This window comes from Elaeis guineensis, chromosome 1 (assembly GCF_000442705.2).
Source record: "Elaeis guineensis isolate ETL-2024a chromosome 1, EG11, whole genome shotgun sequence".
Taxonomy (NCBI): domain Eukaryota; kingdom Viridiplantae; phylum Streptophyta; class Magnoliopsida; order Arecales; family Arecaceae; genus Elaeis; species Elaeis guineensis.
This window is the reverse complement of record NC_025993.2, coordinates 159,889,340-159,902,930: the sequence shown is the minus strand read 5'-3', so window position 1 is coordinate 159,902,930 and position 13,591 is coordinate 159,889,340.

The window sequence follows — 13,591 nt, the reverse complement described above, 5'->3', positions numbered from 1 at the left end:
CTGGGACGCACCGGCCTCGGAGTCTGTCGGCGAGGTGATTTTTGGATCTGTCGGGGTGGAGAAAGCCGACTATTGGTCGGGGGCCTGCTTGGTTCGGCAGGCTCCCGATCTTTTCTTCGCTTCTCCTTCGGACTTCTGGGCTCGACCAAGCGTCGGTCGGACGCTCCTTCGTCCGCGCGCATATACTTGTATGCGCGCTCCAGTAGCTCGGCGTATGTTCGGGGGAGGGTCTTGTCCAGAGAATAAGTAAATCGGGACGACCTCAGGCCCCGCTTCATGGCTGAAACTGCCATGTCTTCGTTGAGGTCCCGGACCTCGAGCGTGACCGCGTTGAATCGCGCCACGAAGTGTCGGAGCGTCTCGTTTTCCCCCTGCTTGAGGGAGAAAAGGCTATCCGACGTTCGCAGCGGCTTTCGGCTGGTGCTGAAATGGGCCACGAACGAGTGCTCGAGCTGCGCGAAGGAATGGATACTGCCCGATCGGAGATCGGAGTACCAAGCCCTGGCAGCCTTGCGAAGTGTGGCGGGGAAGCCGATGCAAAAAAGAGCGTCGGTTGCCCCTTGAATCGTCATGAGAGCTTTATAGCTCTCGAGGTGGTCGACTGGGTCGGCGGAGCCGTCGTATGGCTCCACGTTCGGCATTTTGAACCGACTGGGAATCGGCTCATCGAGGACCAGTTGAGAGAGAGGCTGGGCGGTCTGGAAGTCGACGTCGTTCGAAGACTTCTGGCCGTCCATCTGCAGTTGGGCGAGTCGGCGGTCGATCTCCTCGAACCGTCGCTCGTAGTCGTCCGCTCGTCGATGCTGGGAGACCCCGGGAGTGGAGCCTTCGGAGGATTCTGAAAGAGAGGCCGACGGTGTGCGCGGCCGCTTTTCCTTCCTCGCCCGTTCCAACGGGGAAGGAGAGGGCCGCTGAGACCATCGGTCGTCGCGCCGTGGTCGCCCCTCCTCCTCTCCGTGGGAGCGCTGTTGGGAGCGCTCGCATGGAGGCGACAGGGGTCGGCGCGGCCGTCGGCGGCTGCTCCTGGAAGGCATAGGTCGGGCCGCCGGTTGTTGCTGGAGGCTTTTGACTGCGTCGGTCAGTACGGTCATCTGCCGTACGATGGCTGCAATCTAGGCCTCCGTAGTCACTGCAGGGCACGGAGAGCTAGGTTCCGCCGTCGGTGGGGGCGGGGAGGCTTCTTCCCGGCGGGAAGAGCGCCTTGCCGACCCAGTAATTCTCGATCGTTGAGCTCTTGTCTTTGTCATGCTGACCCCCCTTCCTGGCGCGCCAATCTGTTGCGGCCAATCGCCTCGTCGCCCGATCGCCGGGAAGCGTGCACCTGCAAAAGGAAGTCCGCACTGACTGGAGGCGGCTCCGGCGGGGACCCTCCGACGGTCAAGTCAGAGAGGTGACTGGGCAACAGTGAAATGCAGACAGAGAGCTCTGAGAAAGAGAGAGAGAGAGAGAGGCGCGAGCCTGCGTATGTGGGAGAGACGGGCGGATCGACCCCCCTGTTGCCTTCCCCGGTATATATAGTGGAGCTAGGTATGGCGCCGTCATTAATGGCGCGGACAAGTGAGGAACTGTCGACTCACTGTAGACTGTCAGAGCCGCCGTGAAAATGTCATGTCGCCGTGTAGCCGTCTAATCACCAGGGTTGACCCGGCTCTCGGCGGGACAATGCCCCTAGGTAACTGTGCCGCATGTCCGTGTCAGAGCTGACAACGTCTGGCGGCCGTACGGTGGTTGGTGGAGTCGGCCGACCCAAGGTCGGTGGCCAGCAGAGTGGCGTCGGACTCCTCCGTCGGTCGGCGAGCTTCATGTGGGTCGGCTACCGGACCTCTGGGTTCAGTCGGTCGGGAATGGACCGTGGAATGGCCGCAGTTAGCCGCTGATGGCGTCCGTCGGCCTGTCGCCTGACCTACGATCGGCCAGTCAGAGTCGTCCGTTGGGCCGTTGGTTAGTCGGTCGGGCTGCCAGCCGGTCGGGCCCTCCGATAGTCGGTCGGTCGGTCGGGCCGCCAGCCGGTCGGGCCCTCCGATAGTCGGTCGGTTGGTCGGGCTGCCCCCAACATCTCCTATTGAATGGAGATCATGGAGTTGATTGTTTTTTTTTTGAAGAAATGGAAGAAGTAAAGTACTTCCATCAAGAAAAATTTTATTAATAGAGTACTATAAAGTATTATAGGGATATACAGTTACATACTAAAACTGAGAATAAATATAGGCCCTGGCACCAGTGGAAACCGAATACCAAAACCCTGATGTTAAAGCTGAATAGCCTTTATAGACCCAAACCTGAATATGGTGTTGCCTATAAGGAGATCAGACAGAAATTTTATAGGGACTGGCAATCTATCCAAGTTTCACCATCGGAACAGATACAAACATGCTAAATACCATACCTGACTAGACTCCACTTAGGGAATGGCTTGTGGAAAAGGGGTTATGAGGACACGTCGGCCCTGAGTTTGGTTAATCTAGTCACTAGAATCCTGAAAGGCGATGAGAATACATTGTCCATAATAATACAGGCATTATGATACTTGCAATGAAAGCTGCTAGATTTTTCACAAATAATTGAATATTCCTGAATACAAGATCCCCTTGAACATTCGACTATGATCTACAATGATCAGGGGCAAGCCTGGAAAAGTAGGAAGAGTATGCGACTAACATTTGGATGAGGAACACCCGCTAGCAAATCAAGGTAAACTGAGATAGCTTTTCTAGTTGTTACAGGAGGCATGGTGGCGATAAAACGAAACTCTTGCGTTCCTCTCTTTCCAGAGGCTCCACACCGTGGTTATAAACAAGCATTCAAGAGCAGGGGATAGTCATCGGACATGATGAGAATGCCTTCATGAAACCCAAACATCTGGGAAGGATTGAGGTAAGTTTGGAGAACTGAATGGAGAGATGATGATATGTCAGACCATGGAGTTGATTGTTATGTATGCATTTGGGTAGGCACCCACCAAGCATTTGAGAAAGGCCAAAATAAACTAGTGTATGTCATAGCGTGCATTGCTATTAGGGATGGAAGTGGATCAGGTAATATGCATCCAGATCCATTTTCATATTAGAATCTATCCAACTAAGTAAATAAAAATTATAGCATCCAACTAATACCTATATCTATAAAAACAAAATGGATATGAATATAGACAAACAACTATTTGGTCTGCTTTTGAATATCTTATTTTATTTTTAATTTTATTTAATTTTGTATAATACTTGTAAACTTTTAAAAAAAATAAATAACTATATTAACATATTATTAATTTGATTTATCATCCACTTAATAATGTATTTGATTTGGTAGTCATAAAATTTAATTATCCAAATTATGGCAGTATATGCAATATCCGATTTTTATCCATATCTGTTTAAAACAAATACGGATATAACTTCTCGCATATGATTAATATCTGTATCCATATTTATCTTTATCAAATAAAATAAAAATGGATATAAAATATACTAATATTTGATCTATATCCAATCTGATTTCAGCCTTAATTGGTATTTCTATTCTTGAAAACCAACATAATTTCTATTAGAAACCAAGTGTTCATCCTCTCGCAGCATAAAACCTGAAGTGCCATCATGCTGGCGATGAACTCCATCAAGTTTTTAGCTAGTGTGGAAATGAGCGTCGAAGTCAGCAAGAAACTCTGAATAGAGAGAGAGACTAGTCCCCACAACCGCCAACACTAATGCCCCTGCCCCAATGGTGTCGTTGTTGTAGTGCAGCATCTCATGCCACACAAACACCTGAGCTGATATCCACCTTGTTTGATTTGGCTTCTCGTCTCGTCGGCTTCAACTAGCGGAGACAATTGGTTCTACGTGCGGGGTCCCCTGCTTGCCATGACAATGGGAGCATGCTCTCTCGTAAGCTAGCTGGGCTCGCTTTGATGCGTAATTCCAAGCACCAGATAAAAGAGGAGGCTTTGTATGGCGCATTTCAATCAGCAACCAGAGTGGAGAATCCACCTTCTCGTTTTAATCATTCCGTTCCAGGTTCCCATATATTAAAAAAAAAAAAAAAAGGAGGGGAAGAACTCTTAGTGCTTTATAAGCCCATCAGCCGTTTTGGGGCAAACACGAGAAGGGATAAGGCAGTAAGGAGAGATCCAAAGCACTGCTTTGTAAAGCAACATATATGCCGACCCTATGCTCCTTAAGGTGAGGGGCTAAATCTAGTTTAAAAAAAAAAAAAAAAAAGGCAAGTTGCATGGTAAGAGTGGGGCGGCGGGCGAGTATGCATGGTATGAGTGGATCAAATCGCTCCTGGTTGGAGCTACCACAACTTGATGCATCCATCAATATATATATATATTGGGGTACAAGATGCAGCCATCAACATGGTGTAGGGAACTACCAGGTTAACTGAAGCTGTTGAGACTTGGAGAATATTTTTTTTCTTTTTCCTTAGGAAACAAAGCAATACTGCAATACATATCATGATAAAACAAATGCAGAAGTTACGTAAAATAAAAGTATTGTAGTTACAATGTTTTTATTCAAAATTAATGATCTTCAAAAGCAGCATTTTATCAAAGTTGAGTACCTTTATGTGAGTACATGTATATATTTAAATTTTACAAAAGTTGAGGCTATGTCGTCCTCTTCTCCGATTTTTTAGGCATTCAAAAGGTTGCTATGGAACAGCTCACCTTTCAGTTGCCGCACAGCCAGTGAATAAATTATTATTCAGGCAATGTTTTGAGTATCTAAAAGTAGTTGAAGTCATAAAGCATAAGTAACGAACCTTATCACTCTCCCATCAACTTGGCTTTGCTTTATGAATTGGTCTTTTCTATTCATTCCTATCAAAGACCACCAACTAAATTCAAGATGCAGGAGTCTCCACTTGATGTGAACTCAACAAAGATTATTTCAACACGTGTACGGTCATTATTGAGACACATGTTGTCATCGGGCATTAGTTCTCAACGACTACGAAATTTGGTGCTTGGTCAATTACTTAAGAACAAGTCTTGACAAAAGCAAAGAGCTATCAACATAAGAAAATTTGATAGTTTCATACCCGAGCTTGCCATTAAACAACGCTATTTATGTGGCAACCCTTCCATTGGAGGTCTTTATCCACACATATGCAACATTACCTTCATTTGGGCTAAATTTGGCACCCTATCTAGCTTATACTAGTGTCACTCGCATTCTAAAGCACTAGGAAAGTAGGGCATCACAGTTCCAGTGCTGGACCCACTTAAAAAGCCTTCAGAGGCAAATCCAAAATGTGCAAATTTGTGGGGCCAGGAAAGCAATACTATTTGCTACCACAGTTGTATTCCGTCATCTCACTGCCGATTAGGTCGAATCGTCAGCAAGTAAATATATATAGCATAATTATTAGAGTCTATTTATCGCATATATACTTCAAAGGACATCATGACATAACCATCGCGATAAGTGGAGACTTAAAAGATCAAAGAGACTGATATATAGACAAGCAAATCCTTTATGAGTCTCAAAGTATCCTTTTTAAGCGGATTCATCGTTTGAAGAAAAGTAGACTACTCAAAAATTTCATATTTTCATTTTGTCACAAATAATTTAGAATTTTTTTTAAAGTAATAAAAAAAAGAAAGAATCAACCAAAGATTAGTCCTTACTGGAAACTTGAGTAAGGAATAGCTCTTTATAGGATAGAGTTTTATCAAATAAAACAAAAATAATTTTTTTGAAAAAAAAAAATTGAAACCCCTTGGTTTCCCTGGCCAAGTTTATCTAGAAATGCCGAATTAAGGATTCTCTCTCCAACTGCGAATTCACAAGCAGATGAATTAAAATCCTTCTAAGATTTATATTTATTACATTTATATCTAATAATTTATAAAATATATACTTACGTGTAATTCAATTAACAACATTAAAATATTTTTCTGATATAATATTTGGATATCATTTGAGATTAATAGTTTGACTAATGTTTGTTAAATTATAGATTAAAATATTCGACAAAAATAAATCTCATAAGGTTAAACATAGATTTTTTTAAAAATTATTGGATATAAATATAATTTATCTCTAATTTACGCTTTGAATTTTAATATATTGACTTCATCATCGCTTTAGAATTCCATGAACAACGGTGAATCTGATAGATCTTGCTGTATTCATATTCGACATCATCTCAGTCAACGAATGCATGCATTGTGGTAGTCATGCATAGGGAATCAAGAACATTCCGAGTGGAAGGGCACCTGCTTTTTGCCACCGATTTTAGTGCACGACTATTCAGAACCTCAATTAAAAGTAATGATAATCCGGCAAATACATTTAATATATAACCAAATGAATTTCAAAGCACCAGGAAGCTCAAGCCAAGTTGTAGCTTCCAATCCCTTTCATCATGAACAGTTAGGTGATATGAAAATGGCCGGTGGAACCACCGAAACAGAGGGATCACCGAGGGAAGCACCGGGAAACTTAGAATAAGTAGGGGTTTGCACTCCCTTTCATCTTTTTGATGATAAAGGAGGTTGGTAAAGCTGCCACCTGGCTTGCAATCCCTTTCATCATAAACAGTTGGATGATTACAATACGAAAATTGATGGAACTACCAAACATATATGTCAGGGATCACTGAAGGGAAGGGAATTGCAATACACATATAGAAAAGCACCCTACACTTGTAATGCGCATGATCGATTAATTTATATATACGAAAGATATGGTGGGGACTGATGTATCAATCTACTCTGACAATTCATTAATTAATGTCTTTCATTTTCTATCTTTATGGATGAAGAGTGCCAAGAGTAAGCCTTATGGTAATGGTCGGTACGGTATTGTTACATACCGATCATATCAATATATGGTACTAGAGGTGTATTTTCATTTAGTCTATCGAATTGACTTTCATATCAGATATATTAACATTATAATAGGATGGTATCAATATAGAATCCAATACCAAAACAAAAATTTGGACCAAATGTTTCTTGAAATGCAGGAGCAAACAAGTATAGTAGCTAAAGGACATTGAAGTGTGCTTGTAAGGGAACTCATGGACAGACAACTTAAGGTTGTTTGAACAAATATTGCAACAGATAAACTAGTAACTCTACTCAAAATGATGGGCACTGATATTCAGCATATAGGATGTGGATTAGTGAAACAATTATCTATTAAATTAATTATATAACATGATGCCACTAAAATTTGCTCATGTCGTTTTATCCATCGTATTTTCTGAAATTAGTGAAAGAGTCCGGCTACTCTCATTCATGCACTACGGTTACTTTTTCCTTTAAAACATTATCAAGAGAGACATAGGCAAATAAAATATTTGTATAGGATAGGCATGTTGGCCTTCTTTTTGTAGTTTTTAACTGTCCATCTAAAGGTCACTGCTTTCCATTAGCGCATCGATCGTCTTTGGGATGAATACATGCACTCTCCTTCTCTGATAAAGCTTTGTCCTTTTTCAAATTATGTCCAAGAAGAGATAAACATGGAAAGTATGTCTGTGTCATATTTTAATTAAGATTATCCAATGTGCATTTATGAATGACAGCTTGTACTTATTTCAGCTGATTTGCTCCGCTCTTCCCAGTGGAGAGGTCCCCTAGTCAACTTAAGATTGTGGCATTCCCACCACATTTGTTAATAGAAAATATATTCAGTATGCATGCGTGAAGATTTCATAGGATAGACTCATTGTACTTCAAAATAGGAACTTCTTCAATTTATTATAAAGTATTTATCAAGAAATCTGTAAACAATTTGTTCTTTTAAAAATTTAAATGATTTATTTCTTATAGAACTTGTAATATCAAACTTGGATGCAAAGATCGAGAAGAAACAAAGTGGTAGGTTCACTAATTATCCAATATTGCTTGGGCTACAGGACTCTAGTAGTGGATCAATCATATAGCTCCCATATGTCAATTAACCACTAAATCTTAAAAGCTTAAACTATTCGGGAAGGGATCAATAATATATATCAGGTCTAATCACGTATGGGTTGAGCCACGAAAATGAATATATAAACGAGTCAAAAATAACTCAAGATAAGAACAAGTCAAGAACGACTTAATCGGGACCAAGTCAAGGAAAGAAAAGAAACATGAAAATAAATGGGCAACTTCCTAGGAGGAGAGGTCCCCATTTCAACTTGGGATATGGCACTCCCATCATATTTCTCAAAAAATAAATAGAAACATTTAAGTATGCAAGAAGTGCAAGAAGATTTTATAGGACAGAATCATTGTTGATGAGTAATTAGGTTATCTCAAAATAGGACCTTCTTCAATCCATTGAAGAGCATTTATCAAGCAATTTGTAAACAATTTGTTCTTTTAAGAATTTACTCAATTTTATAGACAAGCAACAAAGTAGCAGGTTGACCAATGATGTTAGGCCTTAACACCTCTCTCATGTGCAGCCTGAACCACGTATGTGAACGAATAAATGAATCAAGGATAACTCATCAGTATAAGAATGAGTCAAGAACGACTCAATTGGGATTGAGTCATGGAAAGAAAAGACTCAAGAAAACCATTTAGTTAGAAGCTAGGTGTTGCTCTCTCAGCGCTTGTAGGCATTTCCACCTACATGCTCGAGTATGCCTGGCATCCTTCTAGAATTTATGCAAAACTGTCCTTCAAAATGAACATTTGAATTATTCTCCCATTGTATTTCAACCTGCAACTTATTTTTCAAGCTGTGGTTCTTTATATGTCAAATGAAACAAGAAGATGAGCCTGATGTTAGGCAATATTGGGCTCCTACAACTTACCCATGTTCAACACTAGCAGTTGGATTGGATTTTGATCTACGGGCTGATATGTATTCCTGCTGGCTGGCCGCTTGAAGTGGTTGTCTGGATTGGATAAGTGTGTGTAACAGGAGAAAAGATGGAGAGGTGGAGAAAGAGGGCAGCACGTTTTCGAAGGTTTTCTTGGACCTTTTGGAGGCTCTCTACATGGAGAAGATCTTGCATCCTTGCGGGGATGCTCGTCTCCTTGGTTCCCCAAAGTTAGAGAGCAAATGGAAAAAAAACGAAGGAAGGGTAATATTCACCCCTATATCCCATTTGAGGTGATACCTCCCTTACATTCTGTGATCTTCTCTTGTTGATAGTGTCCACCATCCTTGTATGGTTCTCCGTGGATACATTGCATTTGGCCGAACCACGTAAATTCGATGTCCTCTCGTGGTTATGCGCTCCTCTTGCTTGCTATTTGTTCTTGTTGTATTGCACATCCATGTTGACGATGGACTCGATTATCTCCTATTGAATGGAGACCATGGAGTTGATTGTTTTTTTTTGAAGAAATGGAGGAAGTAAGGTACTTTCATCGAGAAAAATTTTATTAATAGAGTACTATAAAGTATTATAGGGATATACAGTTACATGCTAAAACTGGAAATAAATATAGGCCTCGGCACCAGTGGAAACCGAACACCAAAATCCTGATGCTGAAGCTGAATAGCCTTTATAGACCCAAACCTGAATATTGTGTTGCTTATAAGGAAATCAGACAAAAATTTTATAGGGACTGACAATCTATCCAAGTTTCACCACCGGGATGGATACAAACATGCTAAATACCAGACCTAGCTAGACTCCACTCAGCGAATGACCTGTGGAAAAGGGGTTATGAGGATACGTCGGCCTTGAGTTTGGTTAATCTAGTCACTAGACTCCTGGAAGGCGATGAGAATACATTGTCCATAATAATACAGGCATTATGATGCTTGCAATGAAAGCTGCCAGATTTTTCATAAATAACTGAACATTTTTGAATACAAGATCCCCTTGAACATTCGACTATGATCCACAATGATCAGGGGCAAGCCTGGGAAAGCAGGAAGAGCATGCGAGTAACATTTGGATGAGGAACACTTGCTAGCCAATCAAAATAAACTGAGATAGCTTTTCTAGTTGTTACAGAAGGCATGATGGCGATAAAATGAAAGACTCTTGTGTTCCTCTCTTTCCAGAGGCTCCACACTGCGGTTATAAACAAGCATTCGAGAGCAGGGGACAGTGATCGAACGTGATGAGAATGCCTCCATAAAACCCAAACATCTGGGAAGGATTGAGGTAAGTTTGGAGAACTGAATGGAGAGATGATGATATGTCAGACCATGGAGTTGATTGTTACGTATGTATTTGGGTAGGCACCCACCAAGCATTTGAGAAAGATCAAAATAAACTAGTGTATGTCATAGCATGCATTGCTATTAGGGATGGAAGTGGACCAGATAATATGCATCCAAATCCATTTTCATATTAGAATCCATCCAGAAGTAAATAAAAATTATAGCATCCAACTAATACCTATATGTATAAAAAAAAAATAGATATGAATATGGATAAACAACTATTTGGTCTGCTTTTGAATATCTTATTTTATTTTTAATTTTATTTAATTTTGTATAACACTCGTAAACTTTTAAAAGAAGTAAATAACTATATTAACATACTATTAATTTGATTTATCAACCACTTAATAATATATTTGATTTTACAGTCATAAAATTTAATTATCTAAATTATATAAATATATATATATATATATACAATATTTGATTTTTATTCATATCCGTTTAAAACAAATACGAATATAACTTCTGGTATATGATTACTATCTGTATCCATATTTGTATTTATCAAATAAAATAAATGTGGATATGGAATATACTAAAATTTGATCTATATCCAATCTGATTTCAGTTATTTCTATTCTTGGAAACCAACATAATTTCTATTAGAAACCAAGTGTTCATCCTCTCGTAGCATAAAACCTGAAGTGCCATCATGCTGGCGATGAACTCCATCAAGTTTTTAGCTAGTGTGGAAATGAGCGTCGAAGTCAACAAGAAAATCTGAATAGAGAGAGAGACTAGTCCCCACAACCGCAAACACTAATGCTCCTGCCCCAATGGTGTCGTTGTTGTAGTGCAGCATCTCAAGCCACACAAACACCTGAGCTGGTATCCACCTTGTTTGATTTTGCTTCTCGTCTCGTCGGCTTCAACTAGCGGAGACAATTGGTTCTACGTGCGGGGTCCCCTGCTTGCCATGACAATGGGAGCATGCTCTCTCGTAAGTTAGGTAGGCTCGCTTTGATGCGTAATTCCAAGCACCAGATAAAAGAGGAGGCTTTGTATGGCGCATTTCAATCAGCAACCAGAGTGGAGAATCCACCTTCTCGTTTAAATCATTCCGTTCCAGGTTCCCATATATTAAAAAAAAATAAAAAAAAGAGGGGAAGAACTCTTAGTGCTTTATAAGCCCATCAGCCGTTTTGGGGCAGACACGAGAAGGGATAAGGCAGTAAGGAGAGATCCAAAGCACTGCTTTGTAAAGCAACATATATGCCGACCCTATGCTCCTGAAAGTGAGGGGCTAAATCTAGTTTTTTTTTAAAAAAAAAGGCAATTTGCATGGTAAGAGTGGGGCGGCGGGCGAGTATGCATGGTATGAGTGGATCAAATCGCTCCTGGTTGGAGCTACCACAACTTGATGCATCCATCAATATATATATATATATTGGGGTACAAGATGCAGCCATCAACATGGTGTAGGGAACTACCAGGTTAACTGAAGCTGTTGAGACTTGGAGAATAATTTTTTTCTTTTTCCTTAGGAAACAGAGCAATACTGCAATACATATCATGGTAAAACAAATGCAGAAGTTACGTAAAATAAAAGTATTGAAGTTACAATGTTTTTATTCAAAATTAATGATCTTCAAAAGCAGCATTTTATCAAAGTTGAGTACCTTTATGTGAGTACATGTATATATTTAAATTTTACAAAAGTTGAGGCTATGTCGTCCTCTTCTCCGATTTTTTAGGCATTCAAAAGGTTGCTATGGAACAGCTCACCTTTCAGTTGTCGCACAGTCAGTGAATAAATTATTATTCAGGCAATGTTTTAAGTATCTAAAAGTAGTTGAAGTCATAAAGCATAAGTAACGAACCTTATCACTCTCCCATCAACTTGGCTTTGCTTTATGAATTGGTCTTTTCTATTCATTCCTATCAAAGACCACCAACTAAATTCAGGAGTCTCCACTTGATGTGAACTCAACAAAGATTATTTCAACACGTGTACGGTCAATATTGAGACACATGTTGTCATCGAGCATTAGTTCTCAACCACTACGAAATTTGGTGCTTGGTCAATTACTTAAGAACAAGTCTTGACAAAAGCAAAGAGCTATCAACATAAGAAAATTTGATAGTTTCATGCCCGAGCTTGCCATTAAACAACGCTATTTATGTGGCAACCCTTCCATTGGAGGCCTTTATCCACACATATGCAACATTACCTTCATTTGGGCTTGATAGAGATAAGTAGAGACTTAAAAGATCAAAGGGACTGATATATAGACAAGCAAATCCCTTATGAGTCTCAAAGTATCCCTTTTAAGAGTACGGATGAGTCAACCTTCTAAACAAGTGAGGCACAGAAGTCAACCGTGGTCAACCGGCGGTGTATCCAATGGTTTAAACCCGCCACAAAAGCCCCCATAAGCCTCTACCACTACCCACTCACCTCACTTTGCATGCAGTCAGCCAATACAGAAATTACACCCTGCACCATGCGCAACACGAGACGATACACTATACCAATCATATGTCTCAATGTCCATGGGGGCTCGTTGATCGTAATATTTCAAATTGAAGAAATTATATCCCATATATATGGTGTGCACCATGCATATAACCGTACATACGATATCACAACCCTTTATTCTTGTGAACCGTACCCATTCATCCAATGCTTATCTCTTGATGCAAATTATAGAAATGAGCGGTTATAATTAGCGACGTGCATGGCCACATGATGTATAACATATAGAGTATAATTTCTCCTCAGATTACCGCCCACGCATCTGGTCTCCGCTTATTTTTATCGTGCACCGTTGACGTTGTGCGTGTAGCTAGGATATCACAATATGCTGTTCCTCTGGGCAATTGTGATATCCTACACGCACCATTGTCCGGGACTTGTTCCCGAGTCTGGGAGCACCATTGTCCACCACACCCTAGAATCAAAAAGCCCGATCTCGGAGTAGGCCCGGCCCCATGAAGATTTTAGCACCTTATTCTTTTTTTTCCTCCAAGATAACATCTTAAGAAAGAAAAATTCTACATCCCACTTTGAGAAACATGCACGTCTATGCTTTGGTCAACAACTAATGTGTACCTTCAAGAAAATTTAAAAAATGAACTTGATTAAACTGCCATGTTCCGAAGATACCAAAGCAGTGGCTGGTAGGTGCCCGTGATCATAGCCACGCCTTCTTGTCACCTTTTTTTAACTTTTTAACATAATGATTAGTTCCTTTTATATATGCAATTTAGGAAAAAATTGAAAATGTGAGGAAAAATAAAATTAAATACTGTGAAATATTGTCAAGCATATTTACCATTATGTTATTATACCAGTCCAAATATGATTGATATCTTCTTATTAGTCTTGATATATTTCCTTTATTAACTATATTGTTAAGCTATATGTTGATGTACATATTATTATAATTAATGATGATTAATATATATGACTGTTAAAAATTGTTGTATATACTGTTAGTAGTTGTGGCTGCATAGAT